The sequence below is a fragment of the Acomys russatus genome, chromosome 2 (assembly GCF_903995435.1).
Source record: "Acomys russatus chromosome 2, mAcoRus1.1, whole genome shotgun sequence".
NCBI classification, from domain to species: domain Eukaryota; kingdom Metazoa; phylum Chordata; class Mammalia; order Rodentia; family Muridae; genus Acomys; species Acomys russatus.
The window spans coordinates 67,575,137-67,581,113 of NC_067138.1; the positions used below are offsets into that span (position 1 = coordinate 67,575,137).

General features: G+C 46.6%; 1 non-coding gene across 1 annotated transcript; it reads left to right on the plus strand.

The window, feature by feature from the left end:
• Positions 1 to 5,293: 5,293 nt before the first annotated feature.
• LOC127207746 (small nucleolar RNA SNORA17) lies at positions 5,294 to 5,424 on the plus strand. Its single transcript, XR_007832964.1, has one exon. It is a non-coding gene; the product is annotated as a small nucleolar RNA SNORA17 (small nucleolar RNA).
• Positions 5,425 to 5,977: the final 553 nt, after the last annotated feature.

Below are 5,977 nucleotides of genomic sequence, written 5' to 3' on the forward strand. Positions count from 1 at the left end.
AAGAAGGGGATGGGCAGCAGGGTGGTGGCACTGCTGCTTGACTGGCACATGCTGCTGCTGCTTCTCATTGTCTTCGTCCTTATAACACTTCTGAAGCCACAGCTAGATGAACCCCTGTTCCTAGCCTCCCTTGCTATGTCTGTTGTGTGACTAAAACCAGATGACCCTAGACTGTAGACTCACCCTTATAAAGGTTGATGGTATTGACATAGGTGTGGTCGAATGTGGAAAGGTGTTGAATGTGGTTCCAGGCCTTCCCACCTGTGACAACTTCCAGCTCCAGCTGGGCCCTAGTGAGGTTTGTCCTTCCTGCTCCTCTGCCCTGAGTGGTTCCAAGAGACAACATACAGCCGTGAAGACCCAGAGTCCCTTGAGCTTCCATCCACCTTGGACTCAGCTCTCACAGTGCACCATAGGCTTCCTCTTCATTCCTACTTGACAGGTCTCCAGGGACCTGCTGTAAGGCATTCCTGCTCCCCTGGCCCCAGTCCCAGCTGTTGAGAGCCAGAAGAGTTAACTATGTGAGAGCATGGCTGTGAGCATCAATCAGATCAGGCTCTTCTCTAACCATCGACAAGACCTTGGTCCAGTTTCCCTAACCACATCTGGAGAGTTACAGTGCTAACACATACGACTTAATCTTTAAGGGTTCCAGGAGCCTAGTAAGGTCATATGTAAAGAGATTAACCCTATGACTGCTATGCATGACTGTGAATGGTATCAAATGAGTGGGCAGGTTCCTCCTGAGGACATGAAGGTCCCCCAACATAGTTCCCACATCCCACGGCCTGTTCCTATTTACTTCTAGTTCTACCTGCAAACCATTGCTTCCAGGTTCCACCGTCCCCCACACTTTCGGTACCTGGCTTGACTCTCAGGCCAACTTTCTGCAAACTTCTCAGCATGCCGTCCCTCCATAGATTACCTTGCCCGACTGACTCAGCACCAGGAGGCAAGGTGTCACCTACTTCCTGCTGTGCCACATCCCTGTTTCTGTTTGTAACAGGTTTCTCTTTCCTTCTGGGATGACTCACCATGAGGGTTGAGTGGGGTAGACTATTGCTATGTGTCACACGTTCTAAAAGGAACCAGCAATTGAAGTGAAATACCTCCCTGTGGGAGAGCTGCCTAGTTAAGTAAGGTGATATTTGTCCCTTTCTAAATATAGCATGGTAGTGAAGATCACAGATTTTTTTTTTCTTTTTAAAGAAAAGGCAAATTACTTGAGCTCGAACCTGCCTTTTGCATGCCTTTATTTGAATTGTTTGAACTCCCAGAGCCTTTAGCTTTGTCAAATGAAGAGAATAATATTAGCGCCTACTGCACAATGCAACTGAGCCCAATGAGTCATCAGTGACAATAGTGATGGAATCATTCTACTTTCCCAGTCTCTCTGCTTGGCCCTGAGTTCCGCTGGAGGAGGAAAGGAATGAAGGAATAAACCATGCCCCCAACCTGTGTCTTTCCATTAGGAGATCAAACCTGCACAAAGGGCGGGGTGAGATTTAGCTTGAAGGTTAATGCTAGCCCAGAAAATGTTCTCAGATTTTAAAGAAAGGCATCATTTCAGTTTCTAAGTAAAACAAAAAACATTTTATATTTTGAACTTTATGACTTGACTCCATGAGAGTGATGATGGTGATGATGGTGATGGCGATGATGATGATGATGATGACGACGACGATGACAACAACAACAGTAATGATTGTGACTGTGATAATGACAATGGTGATGATGGTGATAGTGGTGATAATGATGGTACATTTAGCTTAGGTTTCCTTGGATGCACACAGCCAAACTTAAAAACCAGTTCATTACTCTTGCAAACTAAAGTGACTACACTCGAAACAATAGACAAAGACCCTATGCTGGCAAGGATATGGGGGAATGGAACACAGTCTTACATTACTGAAAAGGTAAAATGGTGCAGCCACTTTGAAAAACCATTTGGCAGTTACTCAAAATAATAAGCCCAGAGTGGCCTAATGACCTAAAAAGTCAATTACTACATCTCTTTTTGAGAGAAATGAAAACTTGCGTGCCTCCAAAAGGCTTGTAGATGTTTATAACAGATAATAGTTGCATAATACTTTATGCTAAAGACTGCTGAATAGTAAAACTTAAATAGGTGAACTTTGTGGAATGTAAATTGTATCTTAAGAAAGCTGCTAACATGTTTGCTTTGTTGAGCATTTGAAAGTAGAACCATGATCTAGGATTTTATGTTTGATCATTCATAGACCTGTCATTTCTTTTCTTCTTTTACTTTTTTTTTTCAGTCAGGATCTTGGTATGTAGCCTAGCCTGGCCTCAAACTCATGATCCCCCTGTCTCAGATTCTCCAGTGCTTTCTTACAGGTGTGTGTGCTCCAGCAGCCATTTCCCCCCTTTCTCACCACATGGGCTTTCTTACCAATTAGTGATACTATTGTCTTGTCATGCTTTTGGCTGACCTTTGACTGCATTTCCAAGTGTGGGAAAATTCCTTTCATCTTGGTGGGATGCAGCATTGACCTCTGCTGTGGGCTGACAATGACCGCTGAATCTCTGTGACCTGTCATTGCGATCTTGCTGAGGAGGCAGGCAGGGACTCAATGAAGGTTAGTGTTCCTGTGAGAGGTTGAGGCTGTGTTCGGCTTATTTTTGCCTGTCTGCCATGGAAGGTTATAGTATAAAACCTCACCAGGCGTGCTGATGTGTATCTGTGTGTATTGGAGGTGGAGGCAGGAACATCTGGCGGTCATGGTCAACCTTTGCTACATAAAGTTCAAAGCCAGCCTGGGCTACATGATAACCTGTCCCAAAAGCCAGAATCAAAACAGAAAAGAAGGCCTTACCACCCACAAAGTCCTAGAGCATTGACCTTGCACTTTACCCTCCAGAACTAGGAGACATTTTGTTACTTATAAACTACCCAAACTTGAGCATCTTCTTATTGCATAAACTGGCTAGAAGGAGTTTCATTTGGAAAACTGAAAACACTGGAAATTTTCTTGCAGCTGTCTTTGAAATGCTGATCTCAGCCTCAGTTTGGACAGCCTTCCCCAGGCCTAGAGTGCGGCGCTAGGGACAAAGAAGCACAGAGTGAATTCTAGTGGAAGATGAGTGGTGGCCATGGGCAGTGTTTTTCAGGAATAGCATCCATGTCTGAAATGAGACAAATGGACATGACACAAGGGCTGGTCCTCTGTGCCCAAGAGCAGACCTCATTCTGCACATGTACTGGGTTGCGATCAAATGCTGTTTAGGCCCCTACCAGCTCCTATCTATCAATGTGGTTCCACAACTTTCCTGGTGATGGTGTGAGCCAGTTAATATCTTCCCACTGCATCCCCTTCCTTCCATAAGTTTCTATGTTTGCAACTAAGATTCCTGCTTAATGCCCTTGGTACATGAGGGTGACTGCATCCAAAATGGTGTCCCGCTCTTCAGACACTTTATGCCATCTACTTGGTGACTGCTTTGTGCTATCCACGATCTCACTTACCCCTCAGAATAATGTAGGGACTTAGATGCTGAGGAAATAGCCTCATGAGAATGATGACTTAAACCCAAGGTAAGCCCTGTGTCCTTCTGGTTGGATCTCTGCGACTTCTTCCCCATCTTCCTTGCTGTCCCATCTAACTGTTCTTTAGTTGCAGATAGGAAGGCCCGACCCTCTCCTTCCAACTCTCTCCTCATCCCTTAAACTGTTGTGAGCTATGCTGCGAGGCTTTTTCATAAAAGCATCACCAGCCTCCAGCCACTTCCTGTTGTCTAGGTGACCAGACTCCAGAAGGACACAGGTGGCTGGTGTCTAATGCCGCTCTCCTCTCTGCCTTTGTCTCTTCCTAATTCAAAACAAGTCTATGCCATGCCATAAGGGTATGGCCTGTTTTCTGTTAGTCTGACTGAATTTACTACAGACAGTAGGCCTTCAATAAATATCCTTAATCTGGAGACAGGCTGAAGACAAAATATTGAATTCATTCCTCATGTTTCTGTCATAAACTCCAAATTCTATGGCCACGATGATTGGGGGAACAATAAAATACACATCAGGCATCATATAGCAAGAAGTATTGGAATGTGATAGTCTTGGCAGGGACCCAGCTCAGAGTGGAAAATGTCGGCGAAGTATAAACACCGGAAAGACATGTGCACCATTAAGCCTTTATTATTAGTCACTGAGACTTTTGTTTAGCAACTGAAGGCTTTGTGAGACTGTTCAATTCCTGGAATGGAATTCAGGGTTACTTTCTGAAACCAGGCCATGCTGGCCTTTGCGTACATGGGCATTCTTAGAAAGCCTCCGAACATCTATTCTTACGCATGTTAACTGGTGGTATGAGGTCCAAAAATAAAGTCTCTGAGAGGTTGTGCTTGATTCTGACTTCAGTGGCCCTGAAAATTTTCCAGAGGTCTCCTTGGCCTCACCTCTTTCCAGCATGGGTTATTTGAGGCTCACGCTTGGGGGGGGGGCCAGAATCAAGAACGGTGTGAAACAGATGAAGCAAGGCTGACAGGCAGGAGGAGGCCTAGAAGGCAAGGGAACTCATGCAGGGCAGGGCAGAGGCAACAAGATCACCCAGAGCAGGATACTTGGGTCTGTGGAGGGGCTGAGCTGAGAGGCCTTGACTGGTTTCTGCCTTGAAGTTCTTCCTTCAGTAGGATGACTGTGAGCCAAAGAGACCCTGATGATGGGGAGGGATTACTCCATGCCAGGGTGCTGCAGCATGTCTGTTTTGTTAGGTCCCGACTTTCAGCATTGAGTGAGATTCTTAGCGACAGTGTCTTGTTAAATCCTGTGATTACTCATGCTTCACCTCTTATTGTCTCCTACTGCCTCCCATGTGACCTTCACGAGAGTGCCACCATTCCATTCTGGCTGCCTTGACCTTTGTGGCCAGTGAGTGACTTGGCCACTAGAGCTACTGCCTGGGGCTGAGGCATGCCTTTCCGTCAGTATCATCCATCTCTATCTCTTGTCAAGTGGAGCCGGTGTCTTTCAAGGATGGTCAGCCATATCCCTCAGCAAAGGTGCGAACAGAAGGATTGAACCAAAAAAGCCCACAGGGATGGGTGGCAGGAGTCATGGGATGTAGCAAGGGGACAGGGCCTCTCTTAACTCATAGTTGTCTTTGTGTCTGAGGGGTGGCCCCCTAAAAGACACATGCTAGTCCTCACAGTTGGCACCTGTAAATGTGATCTAACTTGGAAAAAGGGTTCTTTGTAGATGCAGTAAAAGATCTTAAAATGAGGTCGTTCTAGACTGCCCTAATTCAGAGACAGACATCCTTATAAAAAGAAGAGAGTTGCCCCCTAGAAGCATTGCAGGTGTGGGTGCTATGTCACTTGTGCGTCAGTAGGTGGCAGACAGGGGAGAGGCTATGTCTGTGCTCTGCTCTGACCTATGGCCATCTGAATGCCTAGTAGCCTAACAGTCCCTGAAAAAAGTGAAACTGAAATGACCACTAGTCTGGGCCTCGAACAGGGAGCTAGGCTGAGAAAACCATCAGCCTGGTGCCACACAGCCCCTGACAGCTCCCAGAATGGGAAGTAAGCCCAAGACTAGACTGAAGATCCTAGATGGAAGCTAGCCTGAGACAGAGGACCCTTGCATAGGGTCACTGGGGGAGCAGGGAGAGGAGTGAGCCCTAGACGACCACCAGACCTATGCCATGGGATCCCGACAGGGAGTTAGCCTGAGATGACCACCAGACGGGCCCCAGGCAGGCCTTTGGCGTAGGGCCGACCTGCCCAAGATGACTCTTACCCCACTCTATAATGCACAAGCAGGGCATAGCATTCCCACGATCACTACTGAGACAATCCCAGACACTCAGAGACTCCAGGCACCACTAAAAGAAACAAATAAGTGAAGAAATGGAAGAGAAAGAGAAACAGAAGGATGTGGGCACAGTGAAGAGAGGGAGAACTGGTGACTGAAGGGTAGTGAAGAAAAGCCTGATGTGAGTGGCAGGTGATGCCACCTGGC